The sequence below is a fragment of the Cervus canadensis genome, chromosome 24, assembly GCF_019320065.1.
Source record: "Cervus canadensis isolate Bull #8, Minnesota chromosome 24, ASM1932006v1, whole genome shotgun sequence".
Classification (NCBI taxonomy): domain Eukaryota; kingdom Metazoa; phylum Chordata; class Mammalia; order Artiodactyla; family Cervidae; genus Cervus; species Cervus canadensis.
This window is the reverse complement of record NC_057409.1, coordinates 20256043-20275983: the sequence shown is the minus strand read 5'-3', so window position 1 is coordinate 20275983 and position 19941 is coordinate 20256043. Positions and strand designations below refer to the sequence as shown.

Sequence of the window (19941 nt, the reverse complement as noted above, 5' to 3'; positions counted from 1 at the left end):
TATAGATTGTGCTTTTTCAGGAGCCAGGAGAAACTCCAGAAACGTCATCATTTCTCTCACATTTACAATTAGAGGCTGTGGGACTTGAGATTTGGAGAAACTTATACAGAGAAGGGAGCAGAATGGATACTGCCTAGTGACTGCCAACAGCACATTCCACCAAGGTCAGGGTGTAGAACAGCCCCAGAGAGAAGGAGTGTGTCTGTGTGTGTGTGTGCACATTGGGGAAACAACTTGTCACTAATATAGCTTCCTGAGGCCCCTGTTAAGAATCCTTATGTCGTCAGGAAATTCTGTAGGTAGTATACAGTCCAAGTTTTGAGACGCACTGTGGGTTCATGGGGTTCAGGACACATCACCCGCAAATACAGCTCTTTGGCCACTGAATATTTTAAGCTAAATGAGTCTGAGAAAGCAGCAGCAGCAGCAGGAAGGTCACTCTGACCTTCTCCTGCCCTTCTCCCCTGAAACAGGTCATAAAACCGTCATGTGAGAGGTGCCCTCAGAGCATATACCTCAGAGGTATACTCAGAGCAGAGAAGCATCCTTATCCCCAAAGACAAAGAGATGCCAAGAAGAATGCAAACAGACAGGACTCGCTAAGTTTCCCCCAGTTTGGTACACTAGCCCACACTACTTATCCTATTCCTCCACGAGGGTCTACACTCATCAAATGCAGTGCAGAAACACTTAGCTGTTTCTTCAGGTCCTTAGGAAGCCAGGGCACCCATGTCATGTAAAAATTCGTACATCTCAATTCATAGGTTTTTCTCTGGTCAGTTTGCCTTTAATTTTCAGTCCAAGCCAGGGACCTTCAGAGAGTCAAGGAAAACTTTTCCTGCAGGGCATATGAGAGAGGGTATTCCTATACTGAGGCAGCTTTGACCATTCTATCACTTTAAGTCAGGACCCTCTCCAGCTCAGATGACCCCACTTTTTCCTATCGCCAATCTTGGTCATTGATCTAACAGTCTCCCTACCAGAGAATGTAAGGAGCTCTGATTGAAAGGGTTTAAGGAAGCAATATGTAAAACCTGATGCCAAAGCACACCACACACACACAGGCATCTGGATTTTTTTTTTGTGGCTTTCACATCTCACCTACTGTCCTGGTATGTTCCTGAAATAAAATTATCTCTGTTCTGTTGCTGGGGACTATGTCCGTGGCTCAAGTGGTAAATAATCCACCTTCCAGTGCAGGAGAAGCAGGAGATGGGGGTTCAATCTCTGGGTCGGGAAGATCCCCTGGAGAAGGAAATAACAACCCACTCCAATATTCTTGCCTGGGAAACCCCATGGACAGAGGAGCCTGGCGGGTTACAGTCCATGGGGTCTCAAGCAGTCCTTGCTGAAAAAGGGCGAACTTTTTGTTGGCTTATTTTTGGCCATGCCGCACAGCTTTCAGGATCTTAGTTCCCCACCAGGGATCAAACCCTGTGCTCCCTGCAGTGGAAGTGCAGAGTCTTCACCACTGGACCCTCAGGGAAGTCCCAGGGGTGAACTTAAGCAAACCACTATGGAATCAGAAAAAGATTTTTTACACTAGACACAAAAATAAGGAATTGAAATAAATGTAATAAGGGTCTGTTACTTTGTAGGGTGAAAGTTATCAGTTGGAGAGAGTTTTTCTTCCTGGCTCCTGTGAAATTGTATTTGCTCAGTACATTAATACAAGGCAGGTGAAATGATAGTATTTTTAATGTACAGAATTTAATTTTTTTTAAGTACTTGGAAACCAGAAACTTGCATTGGTGAAGATGGGAATACAAACTTTGCCATTGCTCAGTCCAGGGTTGAGAGGCTGGCCATCCCACAATATCCCGGGACCACATCATGTGCCTTCTCTCTTCTGCTTGCCTTTCTGGGAAAGAAGGATCAAGATAGTATCTACCTCTGGTTGCTAAAAGGGTAAAATGAGATAACTGTTGTACATCCTGGCGACTATGAATGCAGAATAAATGCTGCTATTGTTTATAATAGAATCAGTGAGATAATTACAGATTCTCCTTGCCTGCTCATTCTCACAGGCATCTTGCTGACAACATCTTCCTTGCTAGTCTGTTCCGGCATATGTGTAAGGGTAGTAAGCCAATTATTGCTATAAGTTGGACCATTAATTCACTCTAACTAGACTTCCCTCAAATTAATACTAATTGGTGATGTTTACTTGTAATTTCAGTAGAAGTTAGAGTGATGTTTGCTTTGCAATACCACTGGGAGGGGGAAAAAATCATGTTTTTTAAAAGAATAAATGGAGGAAGCCAATATAAAGTGAAGAGGAAATAATGACTTCAAGCATTTATTCAGTCACGTTGTACGTGACTTCTGAACAATAAAAATATCATTTACACTGCATGCCAGGCAGAAGGAAGAGTCTCTGACCTGGTGTACCAAGTAAGGGTAAGAAAGGCAGAAATCTGTCTTTTTACTCTCAGTGGAGCATCATGCTCATCAAACAAAAATTAATTTAGAAAATTATATCTCAAATCTGTTTCCAAAGTGTTCAATAATTTGGGTCTGCCCTAACAATATGAGACACATCCATCATCTGTTTGTTTAAGCAAGAAAGCTCAATTTGGGAGGACCTGGGGAGTTGGCTGTTTATATATTGGTCACATATTTTATTATTTTCAAAAATCTTTGATATTCTATCCCTTCTTAGAGCGAAAACAACCCAAAAGACTCCACTTGTACAGAAATCAGGATTTTCCAAACGTGCCAACCACAAGGGTCACCTATTTAAATACACCTTCCCAGGCAGCTCCAGGGGATCAGCATTTTGAGTAAGTGACTCCAGTCACCAGATAAGCTTGAGCAATACTTCCCATACCCATTCTCACCCCTGACCTGTACTGCAGTCCTGTATTTATAGAGAAGATAAAAAGCAACTGAAGGTGCAAGGAACTGAGAGAGTAGCAGCAAAACATATACATTACCATATGTAAAATGACAGCTAATGGGAGGTTGCTATATAACAAAGGAAGCTCAACCTGGTGCTCTGTGACAACCAAGAAGGGTGGGATGGTGGGGGGTGGGAGGGAGGGTCAAGAGAGAGGGGACATAGGGCTGATTTAGTTGTTGTTTGGCAGATATCAACACAACATTGAGAAGCAATTACCCTCCAATTCAAAATAAATTCTAAAAAAAGGAAAGCAACTGATACGCAGCCCCACCTCAGACAAAGCGCATCAGCCTCACTGGAGGTGGCCTGGTCATTTTTGTTTTTCAAAAGCTACTCAGATCTGCATCAGAAAAAGCTTTATTGAAGATCATCAACGCTCTTCTATTATAGCAGCTCTCAACAGCTCAGAATCCACCTGTAATGCAGGAGACCCCGGTTCAACTCCTGGGTTGGGAGGATCCCCTGGTGAAGGGATAGGCTACCCACTCCAGTATTCTTGGGCTTCCCTGGTAGCTCAGACAGTAAAGAACAACTCTCCTGCAATGCAGGAGACCTGGGTTCGATCCCTGGGTTGGGAAGATACCCTGGAGGAGAGCGTGGCAACCCACTCCAATGTTCGTGCCTGGAGAATCCCCGTGGACAGAGAAGTCTGGTGGGCTACAGTCCATGGGGCCTCAAAGAGTTGGATACGACTCAGCACAGCAACAAAACACCTATCTTTCCACCCAGGGAAGGATGGAGTTTTGCTCCTCTCTATCTTCCCATTACTTCACCACCAAAAGCAACTCACAGTCTGTCTTTTCAGAGGACTTTTTCTTTATCCTCTTGGCCACTGGAAGCCAGGTGAAGAGGGACAGGATGAGGTAAACCTATCCATTCAAAAATCATTTATTAAAGCATTTAAACAGTGTACACTGCTCTTACGCAATCAAGTGGCCCAGAAAACTTTAATTGGTAGTTTGTTTCATGTCCCATAATAGAAAACATGAAGGATCACTAGCATTCACATCCGTGAATTCATTTAGACAGTTTTCTTTAATTAACGGTGAAGACACTACAGTTCTAAGTACCAGACAGAATCAGGGGGGAAAGAAAAACTGAAAAATAAGCATAACACTCTAAAGAAAACTTGGAAAAAGTGAATCTAAATAAAAATATAGACCTGGCCTGGTACCCATTACATATATACATCATACATATGTTATACACATATATACAGTAAATGTTTTGGTAGCAATACAGACCATGCATTGGTCCTTTTGAACACAGATGAAGTAGCACCAGAAGCAGCGCCACCATCTTAAGATGATTAAACCTAACTGCACACACATCAAATGAAAAAATATGTATGTATTTAATTTGGCCCACCCTGTAGCCAAGAGGTGTAAGGAAAGAACTGTGTAAGAAAAATGGTTCAGGGAACTACATTCTTAAGCCAATAGCCAAATTCTAACAAGGAAAAAAAAAAAAAACCACTAAAGATGTCCATACAAATTTTTCTGTTTACTGAATTTGTCCTATCACATGGCATCTTGATCAACACTGAAGAAATTAACAACAACAAAAAAAAACAGAAGTAAATAGCCAAAGTCTATAATACCAAGATCTCTTGGTATACACATCACAGATGCCACCAACACACTAGGAAGACAGCTCTCCAGCCATGCCTTATGTTTTTCTAATCATACTAGCTAATTCTAAGCTCTGGATTACTGATAAATTCATTAAAAGTAGGGTCCAACACCTCCAATATCATTCCACCTACTCCCAGCATCTAAGTTGATGCTCTGGTTACAAGTAGGGAAGAAATCTAATATGCCATCTGACCCATCCCTTGTCTGTCCCCCCCTTAGGAGACTGATTATATATAGAGCTGTGGAGGGACCCTCATGATCCTCTCTGACTTGGCTTTAGAAATGACCAATGGCTCCAAGTGTTTAACCTGTTGATGGTCTGCTGATTACAAGGCTCTATCTGCCCTCCACGACTAAGCTTACAGAGTGGAAGTCTTTCCTCTTACAGTTGGCAAGGTCCTATTTCCTCACATCCCTAGGAGCGTATGCTTCTTCCTTTCGAATTTCTCAGCAAGCTATATAAATGCAGCATTAACTCCAACGAACATATACGAGGCCCTAGGAACGGTGACTCTCCCGTCAAGTCACCGCAAAGGATGGAGTGTCTATCTGGCCTGGATCCATTCTCCTTCCCATGCCTTCCAGAGGGTCTCATCTTTTCTGAGTCAAGGTCTCCATCCGTGAATTGTTTCTAGTTCCATTGCCTCCCTGTGTGACAGGCAGACCCATAGAGCTCTGCTAAGGCAGCTGGAACACTGCACATTCATCTCATTTTTTGTGGCTCTGTCATCAGTGGATGATGACCTTCCTCCCCCCATTTTGAAACCACCTGTAGTAAATAAAAATCCGTTTTCAACTACATGGTATATTGCATTCAAGATGCAGGACTGAATAAAACAGGGCTTCAGCACTGTCAAATACTGTTTCTTACGGTTTAGTAAAACTGTTTAACACTTTAAAGATCTCAGATTTAAAAGATAGCTAGGAGGCAAGCATCAGGGAAAGAAAAGTTAAAAATCTCTACTTTTGGCTAGATGATTTTGGGAAAATTCACTTTTTGCAGTCAACGTCAGTTCGTCAAGAGAGTCCCTGACCTTTGAAAGTTAGCAAGAAATAGCCACAAATGTAACATCAGTACTGAATTGTCATTATTGACTCAGGTGGTTGATCATTAATGGATTCTCTTCACTTTTAGCTGGTTCTAGGACCTTTTTTTCCCCCCAGGATAAAGATATCATCAAAGTCATGGAACATATTTGTTCTTTCCACAAAGGAGAATTTTAAAACTCTGCCTAAGTCTCTAAGAAAGAACACTGTGAAAGGTTGGTCTCATGAAGAAAAAGCCACTAACTTATAGGTTAACCAGAGGCCACTAGAAGTCCCATTAATGTAAGCCCTTGGCTGGCCTACAAATACTTTGAAATGGATAAAAGCCAAGTCTCCCAAATAAGAACTGAACACAAGGACTTAGCAGCTGAAGGTCAACCCCTCACAGAGACAGAGCATGAGTTTTTGCCTTAAATACCAGCAACTTCCAGTTTTAAACGGGTGAAGTTTGATAGTAACAGCAGACCCAGCTCAGGGACCACTAGGAACAGCTTAAATAGGAGTGTCTTACCTTTATACTACATGACTCAACAAAACAGATGATAAACAGAAACCAAGAGGTGTTTTTTCCAGTCCGGTTCATTTCTTGTTGTCACCCAAAATATGTTAATAATCCCACATGCAGAGGTACCTTGGTAATACATATTCAAAGTTTAGGTTCCTTGAGAAATAACCACCTTTATAGGGAAGTGGGTGGGGCTGACTTTGTTCACTGATCTCTCTCCTTGACTACTTCTGTCCTCAAGGGAAGAGAGCGGGACAGCTTGCTTCCTTCCTACACCAGCGAGAGTATGAGTCAGAATACTTGAAAAATAAGAGCTTGACTAAGAAAGTCTTTTTTATGAAAGGGTACAAAAACAAAACACTTTCATATCAGATTTTAAAAGTCGGTGGTGTTCCCTCCTAATAGGAAATGATGTCATTCAGCAAGTTCCTTGAAAACAATGGGTTCTTATGACTACAGACCTATTTATCTTAGAAACTGATGGGCATGCAAATGCTTAGAATCTGCAAAGGTGAACATTGTACAGGAGTCTGTGAGGTACATGTCATCCAGCTGAATTAACAGTAACACGGGCCTCAGCAGGGGAAGGGGTCCACTGATTTCTATTCCCTTTTGAGTAGAGTGGGGGGTTGGCGGGGGCTCCCTGACCCGTTGATGAGCAGCCACTGAGATGGCCCCCAACCCTGGCCCCTTCCTGGCAAACCCTCCCCCAACCAGGGAGCTCAACCCTTCAGTGAAAGAAAATCTTGCTCCTCTCAACAGCAGGGCTGGGGATTCCTGATAGAGCATTCACACAGACTCCAGGGGAGTCTGATACTAGACTTAATTCACTGAACTTTTAGGAAGTTTCCCGATCAAAAGATTCAAAACTCTGTAGGCAATTTCTTTTAGTACGTTCATTGCCATTTCTCTTTCATGAGGAAAAATTCTAAGATGTGTGTACTTTCCAAACAAGAAAAGGATTAACATTTTCACTGCTGGCTAGATGTTTCCCTAGCAGGTCATTATGCTTTGATGTGCTCTCTGCGCCCTGGGTTTTAACTAATCACACACCACCAGTAGCCTGGTGACCAGGCTACTGGCCAGGCCAGTAGCCACCAGGGCAAATGGACCAAATTACATTCAGTTAAATAATGTAACACTGGACGTTCTCAGAAAACATGAGATAAGAGTCTTAAGGAAAGTGACATATAGTCCTGGTCATCGTGAAAAACATGTTCTGGAATTTTAATTTCTGGTTAGCAATGAAAGACAAGTACTCACTTGTCTTACATCTTTCTTGAGACAATGCAGGAAATGAAAGATCCTAACGTGTGCAACAGGAAAAAAAAATTTGGTGGCAATGGGAACAGGAAGCTTACAGAAGTGGGGGAAGGGGGAGAAGAAAAGATCAACAGTCTCTAGTTTATTATGAATAGAAAGAAATTTCCAGAATTTACAAACACCCACATTATTCATTCCAAAGAGAGCTTTTGATTCAAAGGGATCACCCATGTCTCCTCCTCTTTACAGTATATACAAAGGAAGACACTGATTGCCTTTTCTTGTAATTTTGCTTCCATTCAATTGCCAATTTTAAGCTGACACTTGAAAATACCCAGCAGAATATATCCTTCTTCAGTTTCATTAACATGGCCTATTGCCTTACAGGAAAAAAAAAAAAAAATACAAAATTAAGATCAATTCTTGTAAGGATCTCAGCTCAACATCAAGGCTATATTACAAGAGATAGTATCAGCAAATAGAACTATACAATTGAGAACCAAAATCTATGGCACTATGATTCTTATTATATTACTTTTCTGAATTACAATCTTAAAACAAGGATCGTACCCTATTCTACTCTTGTTAGCCTTGTTTTAAGCATTTGCTCCACTCTTTACAATAGAACACTGTATACCTCAGTTCCACATCCCCCCCCAAAAAGATGTGCTGTAAGAAAAGTTACATTTTAATTAAAAAAATTACACATATAAATCAAAAACCTATGTTAAATATTTAATACTCTCTCCACCCAACGCTAACAGTTCCATAGGAAATAATTTACAATGATGCTCTGTCGTACACGGTTTCAGCAGCAGATGAAATGCGTCTTGTAAATGCAATGAGTGTAAACTCATTCTCCTGTGGCACGGTGGCCCATCAGCTCATGTGGCCAGCTAAGTCCTTAAGGTTGAAGATGAAGTTTATGCAGACTCATTGTTCTGGGGTCACAGTGCTTTTTTTCTTGGCACGATATAGAACGTGCAGTTCAGTCAACAAACTCCTGAGGATTGTGTAAAGTAAACAAACTGAAATGGGTGCATCGTACCATCTACTGAGGAGGAAGGTGTGAGGTCCTGGTTGTGAATCATGAAATATTTAGAGTCTGGGTACCCATGAGTTAAAGGAGGATTTGCTGAGGTCATTTAGGTCTTCATTCTGAAAAGAAAAATGAAAGAATCCGTCATCATCAGCATCTCAAAACACACGTTCAATCATTTTTTTAGGGTTATTCTTTAAAAAGGGACAGCGGGACAGCATGGGATAAACCGAACTTACAGGCACAGGCAGTACTGAGTACTTCAGAAAAATAAACAAACTGTATTTAACTTCTTTTTTTCTTTCAAAATGCAAGAGTCTAAAGCAATCACAAACTCACAATAGTCAATATTAAGTCAGCAAACCAATCGATGTGGTTTGGAGGTTTCAGAGGTTTAGCAACACAAAAACACAGAACACTTTGATGTTCTTATGATCAAAATAAAAACGTCCACTGCAGCTTTCATGTAAAACAACTACAAAATATGGTAAGCAGGTTACCATCAGGCTATGCTTAATCTTCTTTTGATTAAAAGGCAACTGGAGATTTTAGAATTTGAAGTTGCAGGGTTTTCCCATTATAAAATCTGAAATTGGTTTTTAAGTTGACATTGGTTGATAGGAAAATTCTAGATGCAAAAGAAATGTCTAAGCAAAAGAGACCTAATTAATCATTAAATTTTAAAAGGGGGTTCTAATTTAGGTCTAACAGAGATAAGTTATTCTGGCAGAAACACAACATTTCTTCTACGCCATTTAAAAGTCAGATTACAATGAGTGTTACCCATTCCCCTCAGAAGGAGACCCCTTCTGAACCTTATAAAGTCTCATTTGCTCTCGTCTTAACATTAGATAGTCCTTCTGAGGGCCTTATTTTTCACGTATCAAAAAGGTATCTATAGAAACATCAATATTTATAGGATGTCCTATAAGCAGGAGGTGGCACAGCAGAGCTAATCAATAAATACCTGTCAAATAAGTAAATGGTTGCATTAAGTACTATCGAGGCTACAATGGTGAATTCTGCTATAGGCTCTGCTTTCCAGAAATTCTAGCAAGGAATGTAAGCTTCATTCACAAATAGAGAGAATGCAAAGTAAAACCAGGATGAATCCCACAATAGGTGCAATAGGCAAAAAGCTGTTTATCAGTGGTCCCCAATCTTTTTGGCACCAGAGACCAGTTTCATGGAAAATAATTTTTTCCAGGGCTGCAGAGAAAGGATGGTTTTGAAGTGATTCTCATAAGGAGCGTGCAACCTAGATCTCTTACATGCACAGTTCACAGTAGGGTTCCCAACTCCTATGAGGATCTAATGCCGCCACTGATCTGATGGGAGGCAGAGTTCAGGCGGTAATGCCAGCAATGGGGAGCAGCTGTAAATACAGATTAAGCTTCCCTGTCTCGCTCATCCATCACTCACCGCCTGATGTGTGTTCCAGTTCCTAATGGTCTACAGACCAGTACCAGTCCGTGGTCCAGGGCTTAGGGACTCCTGCCCTAGATGTACAGAGGAGGGAAGAATGTTTCTAGCTGGGAGTGTAAAGTAAGCACTGCACTGACACAGTTGGCTTGGTTTGGAAGCCAAGAGTCTGGAGATGTGGAAATGGTGTTTCAGTGGTGGCACATAGCAGGAACTCACTAAATATGAGTGGAACGAATGAAAGGGACAAGGTGTACGTCCCACGGAGGGCACAGGACAAAATAAGCCCCGGGGGGATGAGCACACAGCCCTGATTGGGCCAAGTGAGGAAGGCAGTTTTGTCAGAACACAGGGTATCTGCAAAGGGGAAAGAGGAGAGACGTCTACAAACGTAGGTTGTGTAGATGGTAAGGAACCGTGAATGACAGACCAAGACGTCTTTAAATAAGTGAAGGGACCACAAGGACATGCTTTGTGATATGATCAGCACACAGCAGTAATGATCCATGTCCACGACAAGGACAGCAACAGACCTGAAAGTCCACACAAGGTAAATGTTGACCAATGCAAATTTTTTTTTCTTTCTCTGCCTCTCTCTCTCCTCTTTGAGAGCATGGCTGGGACCCACCAGCATTGATCGTCTAACCACTGAAAGAACCTGAAAGAACCACTTTCAAGTAAGCTGAAATTTACCAGATGAGGATTCAAGTTTTACTAAGAGATTTCTGTTCATTTCACAGTATTAACTTCAGTCCTAAATGACAGATAAAGTCTATGTTTCTACTTACAAAGAAAAACTTGACATGGAGACATGAAGGTAAAAACAAACAAACAAAACAGCAAAAAGCCAGGCTTATCTCTTTCATTATCAAAGAGACAGGATTTACTTCGTGTGGTTGCTACAAATGAAACAATAACCTAGCCTTTCCAAAACCCCAGAGATCTTACTTTCAAGTTTCTTCTGAATCCATATTGCAATCTATCAAAATGTTCCTACCAGGATATCTATGTACAGCTTAACACAGCTTCATACATCCTAAAATTAGGTAGGAAGGCCATGTTTTATTAAAAGGCTTGAGACAAACATACTGCCAATTTAAAAAGTCAAGGGTATGCTTTTGATTTTACATCTGGCTCTCATCCAGAAGAGCTGAATGAACAGCTTAGCCCAGGAACAAACTATAACCAGTTGTGTCATCACACATGCCAACCTGCAAGGATGCACAAGGGCGGAAATTGGGGCCCCTTTGAGGAGAGGAAAAGAAAAATATATGGTCCCTGGAGGCTGAAATCTATTGCTTTGGACCACACACACATACCCTTGCACCCTTGAAACCATCCTGGTAATTTTTCACAAGTAGTATGTTCAAAGGGCAGGAAATCAAAGGATATATCAATTCCATCCTACACTGTCCCCTCCAAAAAATTTTGGCATACTACTTTTCAAAGTCTTTATCGTAAATCCTGATCAACACAGGCCTCAGTCACTAATGCTACCTACCAGTGCCAGCTGGTCTAGGAATAAGGTAAGTGAGAAAGTGGTAGGTAAGGCTGACATGGAAGGGATAGGTACAGAAGCTATCAATAAGCAAGAGAGGAAAATTTAAAGGGACAGTCTGAAGTTTGCCCACTGTTTATTTTTGTGCAAGCGTGTGTGTGTGTGTCTGTACATAAAGTTTAGCTACTGAGTAAACAAGACAGATTTTTCACAAAGATCCTCAGTGAGGACTCTTGCACACAGCCACCTCAGATCTGCATACTTATTCCAAGCATGCAGCATTGTTCAAAGCATTTTTGGAATGCCTTCTTCAAGTCCCCTTTCTTTCTTGCAACTGCCTTCTCAGCTTTGGGCATACCCTTTTGAATGGTCTCTATAGCAGCCAGCTTGGCCCTTGGAGGGCACATCTGATCTTTGGAGACAGTCAAAAAACTCTGAGACCCAAATATGGTGAATAAAAGAGCTGATTAAGCTGGGTAATGGTTCCCAGTGAGGTATTATCTAAAGCCAAAGAACTCCAAAACTAAAGTTTCAACAACATCACTGTAGAGTTTTGTTGGAAAGGAACTGTCCTAACTTTACAGACAGACCTTACAGATGCCTCACGGGACTTCAGTTTATCTGTCTACATCCCTACCACTACACACTTGCAATCTATACGGCTGAGCTTGAATAAAGCAATCCACTTGAAGAAGGGCACCCATGTAAATTTGTTTGCATGCATGGCATGATATAGTGACTAAACGACAAAAATAGACATCATCTATGAATGTATATTCATACATTTTTGCAACTTGGAAATATGTTTAAAAAAACAAAAAGCAATACCCATCCATTCTAAGCTCCTATAGTCATTAAATGCAATAAACATCTGCTGAGTGACACAAATACAATGGTAAAGACTGTAATACATACTGAAAAAGAAGACATGGGTAAAGTGTGTTTAATGCACTTTATATATACCATTTCAAGACTCCCAATCAACCACACAAGGCAAACATTGCTAGGATGTTTTACAAAAACTCATTTGTAGCACTCATAAACTGGAAACAAGAAAAAGCAAAACATATCCTTGGAGAAGAACTGTGCAAATATCAAATGGTGATGTTCCTGTGATATATTCTCTCCAGTTACATCACTGGGGAATAACTTTTGAACCCAGAAATACGATGCACCTGTCACAAGATTTAGTAGCAGGAAATTACATTTTGACAAAAATTTCATCACCACATCAGCATCTATGGTCCGCATGTGTCTTCTCACAGGATAAAATCCGCCTAATCCTGTTGCCAGTAATGAAAAATGCAATTTTTAAAGCATTATCAAATAAGTCAACACTTGACTATGCTACTTGAGACCTATGGATTATTGCATTATTGTATCCAGTAGGAATTTACATCTCCTGGACTCGACCCACTTAAACTCTTGGCTAGAGCTGAAAAACAAATAAAGCTTCTGCTGCCTTTCACACTGTCTCGGCCTACTGATTAGTCTCCACTGGGTGAGCAGCTGAAACAGCATACAGTTATGATATAAATACAAAAGAAGGATCTGCGCCTTTTCAGCAATGCATTTTTAGTCAAACCCACTGTCTAAAAGTTTTTATCTTGTATTTAAACACCTTGAAACTTCCTGCCAACTTGTTAAGTGCAACATAGTTGAAATACCTGGGCAGAACATCACTTTCTATTTTACTAAGAAAACAGAAGTAAAAATATTGTAAATTGCTTGGCTGTTGTCATGCACTAAAATGTAGCCAGAAAGAAACTCTTCCTCATCCAACTATGGCAGGAAAAAAAAAAAAAAAGACTATAGTAATGACTTTTCTTCAATGGAGATCATTGTTTGAGATCTTACACTATAGACTCAACTAGAAAAATTCATACAAATAAATTCCTCCACTTGAAGAAATGTGTCAAACAGCATATTTCTCGTTCACTTAACATAAACAGCTGTGATTAGAAAAAAAAAACCTTCAGCATAATAAAGAAAATTTATAAGAAACAGTAAATGTAAAGGAAGGAATAAACATTATGCATTAGAATTATTATAATTCCTGTCACCTAAGGAAAACTACTATTTAGTTATGGTTCTGATTTCACTATTTACTTAAAAATTTTGAACTTTTAACATTCTATATCTAATGTCAAAGATGTTTAAGTAGAGAGGAAGATAATGCTTTAATAGATTTAATATTTAGATCTTTCCCATTCTGAAAAATCTGTGATAAGATAAAATGTTAACCAACTTTCTAAACTTTCTTGGTATTTTAACCCCTTTCCCATCCTTCCAATTCATTGTGTATGGGGAGAAGTATGATAATTTAAAAGCAGAAAATAAATAAATAAATAAATAAATAAAACCCTCTGGCTTCTTGGGTTTGTTTTCCAAATGCCTAAGTCCTTAAGGAAATGGCACAAGCAAAGTATTTAGAAAAATTGGTGGGGGCATAGGGGAACTCCTTTCAGAGGAGAAGATTACCTTTGATTGGGATTAGAAAAAAAAGAAGGTGGACGGGATGTGAGAGCAGAGAGGTTGGTGGGGAGCTCTGTACCTTGCAGGAAGCTGAACATGGCACCGGTGATCTCTCTCTATATTCTGTCTTCCCAGGTTTGTTAATTTCTTTTTCACACAGTTATATTCAACTGTGTACCACTAACCATGACCACAGTTCATTTCTTCGGCTACCCCACTGATGCTAATGCAATTAATTCACAGTCACGTACGGATATGAGAGCTGGACCATAAAGAAGGTTGAGCACCGAAGAATTGATGCCTTTGAAGTGTGGTGCTGGAGAAGACTCTTGAGAGTCCCGTGGACAGCAGACAGATCAAACCAGTCAACTCTAAAGGAAACCAACCCTGAATATTCATTGGAAGGACTGAAGCTGAAGCTCCAATACTTTGGCGACCTGATGCAAAAGAGCCGGCTCATTGGAAAAGAGCCTGATGCTGGGAAAGATTGAGGCCAGGAGGACAAGGGGGAGACAGAGGATGAGATGGTTTAATAGCATCACTGACTCAGTGGACATGAGTTAGCGCAAACTCCAGGAGATGGTAAAGGGCAGGGAAGCCTGGCGTGCTTCCATGGGGTCACATGGGGTCACAAAGAGTGGGACACAACTGAACAACAACACATGGCCAATTTAAAGCTGACCAAGCCTTCTAGAATGCTTCTGTACAATAAAACACCTTAGAAAACACTGCAAAATTACTGTTTTTAAGTGTACTTGAAGGCCCAGTAATTCTTTTTTAAATCATCAGTATCAAATACATTGACAGTCCTGGTAGTGTACCATGTCTTCTCAGATGGATAAGCAAGAGCAGGGATCTGTCTGATGGACTGTGTGAAAGCCCTTATGCAAGGAATGTCCTGGCTCAGAGTTTGGCTTGCTCCATGCGCGCTTAATGGTAGCATCTAAGGCGGAAGCAGAGTTACCAGCCCAGCTACCCAAGGAACAGAGAATTAAATCCAGACAGCTTCAAGTTTGGGACAGGGGGACTGTCTCTCTGCTTTTCACAAGGTACTACTGGAAGTGTGCGGGCAATCTGAGACTTTGGGAAAAGACAGATCTAAGTAGCGAAAAAACATTCTCTTTTAAAGCCTTCAGACCATAATCACCAAAAAGAAAAAAAAAAAAAAATCAAGTGAGGATTGAACTCAAGAAGTCAAGTTGGAGGTAAGACCCAAGGTATTTGCTACTTTTATGTTGAAAGGAGACAGCCATTTTAGCTAAAGAAAGGCAACCAACATCTTTCAAAATAGGCCAGAAGTGAGCTGGAAAGACTTGGTTTCATGGTCTTAAATGGCAAAGGGTAACCGACCAGCCAAGCCAGTGCTTTAATGGAGCTGCTTAAATAGCAGTTTTGCCCAGTGCGAGTCACATGGGGGAGGGCTGGTGAAAATAACACGGTTGCTGGCCAGCCCTTCCATGGCGCAGAGTTGCCAAGGAAAGAAATTCAGGGAGGGCTGCCAACATGTGAGAGGCCATCTCGCTCCAGCTTCCCTTTTGTCCCAGGGAAAGACCTTCTGGCAGGGCTGGTGACTTCAGGGGACCACCAATGAAGACAGGCACACGTATTATGCATAGGAAAGAAGAGAAGGAGGGACCGAGACACTGCCCATCACGCCTGCGGGCTCCCGCTGTGGTCCAGCCGGCTGATGTTGTCAGAATCGTGGATTTCTCCTTCCCCCACAACAAAGGGCAGAAGACAGAAGGGGCTGGAAACTTTTCAAGAGGGCTAGGGATTTATGGAGAAGACGATTTAAACAACGACAACATACAGTCCTCAACCATGAAAAGTATTCCATCAATGACCTACTAAGGAAATCTGAATATTCAGAGATCTTTGAAGCCAAAGACTAATCACTTCAGTTACTACCCGTATTTTTCTTAAAGACGGAGCATGCTGATAAAGCCAAAGGTAATTAAAACAAAAGCAAAGGGGGTGTCAACCCCCAATAGTCTCCCCCACTAAATGTGAACCCAAATGCCTCAAATCTCTCTTCTGCCAAAATTCTAATCTGTCCCCACGTATTAATACATGAAAATCAAGGCAGAGGAAGTCAGAGAAACAATCCCTCTAATATTTCAAGTCAGACCACGTGTGCTGGGGGACAGGAAGTTTTCATTTTCACAGAGCTCAACTAAAATAAACCTGTTACTTGAAGACATGAAAATAATATGATCTCATCTTCCCTACCTGAGGAAGAAGGTCATAAAAGTTGCCTTCTTCCGCTTTCATGGGAGCTCTTTCTGCAGTATATTCTCCCTAACAGGAATTACAATTGCACCTCTGAGGTTTATATTGTAATTTCATACCAGTTTTGCTTGTTTGTTTGTTTGTGTCATGTTCAGAAATATGGGACATAGCTTTTATTTGGCTCTGATACAAATCTGTAGACTTAAATGACCATCACTTCATTTACAGTGTGGTATAGAGAGAGTAAAAAGTGTTTGCAAGACCGTTTCTATTAATTAGCCAAAAGGAAAGCAGGTGAACCTCATCCCCTTGCCTTTACTTTTTTCTGTTAAACACGAAATAAGACATCACAGTCTTTGCCCACTCCCTAGAGTCGTCTCATAAACTGAAAGAAAGCAAGCGCCTGAGTGTACCTTCGAGTAATTGTCTGGCTGTTCAGTTGTTTCTTATCAGCCATCATCAGCTTTTCTGTAACAGCCCAGGAACAAGAGTATAGAACAAGCATTCGCACAGACGGCCCTAGGTCTGCAGAGGGCTGAGGCAAGGATCATTAATGCCACTGACATCACTTTTGGCAGCCAGAGAAAAGGGAAAACCTGTGTTTAATCTATTTCCTACTCACCACAAGTTTTAGTCGGAGTCCCCGATAATATGGGTTGCGGTTGACTTTGTGGAAGAATTTGGTAATGCAAGAAAAATGTACTGAATTGAACAAGCATCTTTCAAAGGAACCACGAGGTACCACAGCCATGTGGCCCTGATCTCCCTCCTGTAGGTGTTTTGGTCATTAAACGGGCCTAACAGAGAACAGGGCCATTGCCAGCTGGTCCTAGGAAAGTCAAACTCAGTGTAGGACTTTCCCTACTACACGCATCTGATTAACATCTCCTGAAACACATCATTGTAAATCACAAATAAAAAGGATTTAGCCTTTGTCTTCCTTCTTCTTGCTTTGAGTATATCAAGGGGAAAGTGTTGGGGAGAATTCATCTGGGATTTTGGCAGTTAAGTATGCGTGTGCATGCTCAGTTACTCAGTCATGTCTGACTCTCTGCGACCCCAGGGACTGGAGCCTGCCAGATCCCTCTGCCCATGGGATTTCCCAGGCAAAAATACTGGAGTGGGTTGCATTTTCTTCTCCAGGGGATCTTCCCAACACAGCGACGGAACCCGCCTCCCCTGCACCTCCCACACTGGCAGGCAGATTCTTTACTATTGCACCATGCAGTTAAGTGAGCTGTTTTTCTTTTTTTCCTTAAGCAGCCTAAATAATGAAAGAACACTCTCTGAAACCAACTGTTTCCCTTGAGTTGCCGCTACCTGAGTGATATGTGAATAACCCGTAAGCAATCTTGAGTTCTAAAATGTAGTTTAGGACACTCCATCCAGCAAGGTTATTTTGAGAATGAAGATAGAGCCATTACATGGTTGTTACATTTTTTTTAAAGACTGATCAATTTTAACTCAGGACTTATTTCCAAGTTAAACTTAAAAAAAAGACTAAGAATGTACATTCTCTCTTCTCCTGCTTCTCTTCTCTCCATAATTTTGGGCAAGTTACAAACCCTTGTAAACCTCAGAGCTGTCACCGGTAACATGGGCTAACAGTCCCCATTCTATAGGGTCATCACTTGAGGTTCAACAAGATAATACATGAAAAGTTCTCATCATTGCGCCTCACACATAATAAGCCCTCAGACATTAACTCTTACTGGTACTATTCTCATGAAGAACTAGAAATCCTTGGATCTCATATCCCCTCCTGATACCTGAATACATAGCAGCCAAAAATGTCCTGGTGGGAGAAGGAAGCAACAGGGAAGCCACAGATCAGATGGCGGCCAAGAACCGAACCTGAAGTCAAGATTAGGAGGAGTCTTGGGAAGAGAAAAGTTACTTCAGAGAAAAGTCACTTCAGAGAGGAGGTGGGTATGGGGGAAAGGCCAGAACAAAACATAAAAGAGTAACAGTAGTAGTAGTAAAAGGCTAAAAATGGGACCTAGTGAGATGAAGTCCTTGGTCTTTAGACAAAGACCTGCTTACCTATTGAATACAAAGGGAACAGCTCCAGTTGAACACTGGGATAAACAGCATCAGCGGGCCTTTGAGCAGCTCTTCAGTGGATGCCATCTACAGGAATGTCACAGAAAGGCCACTTCTGCTGCTTGCCAGGAAGAAATTAGAAGTTTGAAGATGCCCCACCCTATCTAAGTCAGTGAATGAAAAGACTTATACATGAAAGAATTTACAGAGTTCTCATGAATAGACTTGAATGGATGTTCACTGAGATTCTTTTGCACTATCTCCAGGTGCTAAAGCTTGTTTCTAATTGTTGGGGAAGGAACTGAATGGCTTTTGTTTCCGAATTCTTTTCCTCAATCTCTCAACTGAACAGGAGAGGGAGGCCAGTGCTGCTTGAGGAACTTGATGAACAACTGAAATTGCTGCCAGATGCACATGTCTAATTGTTGGCAGCTGGAAAAGGAAGGGAAGACATTCGAAAGATGATCTAAAATAATTGATAATGAAAAAAAAAATTGATAATGGACACATCGCTCTCATCTCTAAGGTCTCTGAAGCAGACAATGATGCAGATTTCTAACCAACTGCAAACACTTCTTTATTGTCTTGGATAAGGGAGTAAAACTTTTCCAGTGGAAAAGAGGGGCTGACCTTTCACACACTGACCCCAAGCTCCTGGTCCTCCACTTTCATCTTTCAAGACACACTGCCACTGTTCCCATTCTTCCCTCTTTTCTTTCATTATTGGACATCTTAGACTTGTCATTTTTGACCTGGAAAATGGTATTTGCTGAAAATTCCCTACCAGCATGCTGAATTAAGTGCTTCAAGCCAGTTCAGGGCTGATCTAGCAGCATTCTGAAGACAGTTGGGCCAAGTTCTTAATGAAGAGGTAGTGACAACTCTTAAGGAATCCTTATGAAGAATATTTATTGAGGGCTCTGAGGGAATCACAGTCCCAAAGGAAATAAATGGGGTCTGTGAAGGTGATCCCCAGGCCCACTGGAGTACCAGGCAAAAGTCACCTGGACTTCAGCTAAAATGTGCTTGTGGGGCTAAGCCCACTTCTCATGCCCGAGACCCTCTAGCCTCCATGTATTCCATGAAGTCTCTAGAGCATTAATTCTCAATTTGAATGGGTAGGAATAATTTCCCCCCTCAAGAGACACTTAGCAATGCCTGGAAACACTTCTGGTTGTCACAGTTGGGAGTTCAGATAAGAGAGAAACTGTTGGTATTTAGTAAGTAGAGACCAGAAGTGAAAAGTGTTAGTCACTCAGTTGTGTCCGACTCTTTGCAATCCTATGGACTGTAGACTGCCAGGCTCCTCTGTCCATGGAATTTTCCAGACAAGAATACTGGAGGGGTTACCCGTTCCCTTCTCCAGGGATCAAACCCCAATCTCCCACACTGTGGGCAGATTCTTTACCATCTCAGCCACCAGGGAAAGCTCAAATGGAGACCAGGAATACTACCAGATATCCTACAGTGCCCAGGGCACCTGTGACAAAGAATTGTTGTTATTGTTGTTTAGTCACTCAGTCATGTCTGACTCTTTTCAACTGTAGTCCACCACGCTCTTCTGTCCATGGGATTCTCCAGGCAAGAACACTGGAGTGAGTTGCCATTTCCTTCTCCAGGAGATCCTCCCGACCCAGGGATCAAACCTGCATCTCTTGCATTGGCAGGCGGGTTCTTTACCACTGAGTTACCTGGTAAGCCCACAGCAAAGAATCACCTGGCCCCAAATGTCAGTTGAGCTGAGTCTGAGGAACCCTGTTCTGAAGTTATTGCTGTAGCTGAGGAAATGGAGGAAGACACACAAATGCTTATCAGCTGTTTCTGGAATTCCCACCAGTTTTAGGGAAGAATCAGAGGGAAGATGTGCTCTTGGTTCTGAGGCTT

The 19941-nt window shown here is 41.5% G+C and overlaps 1 protein-coding gene across 1 annotated transcript in view; it reads right to left on the bottom strand.

The window, feature by feature from the left end:
- Positions 1 to 4417: 4417 nt before the first annotated feature.
- Positions 4418 to 19941, bottom strand: part of IRS1 (insulin receptor substrate 1) — a 63693-nt gene continuing 48169 nt past the window's right edge. The window contains exon 2 of the mRNA XM_043446095.1: positions 4418 to 8509. The gene's annotated coding sequence lies outside the window, so the exon portion shown is untranslated. The remainder of the gene's footprint in view (positions 8510 to 19941) is intronic.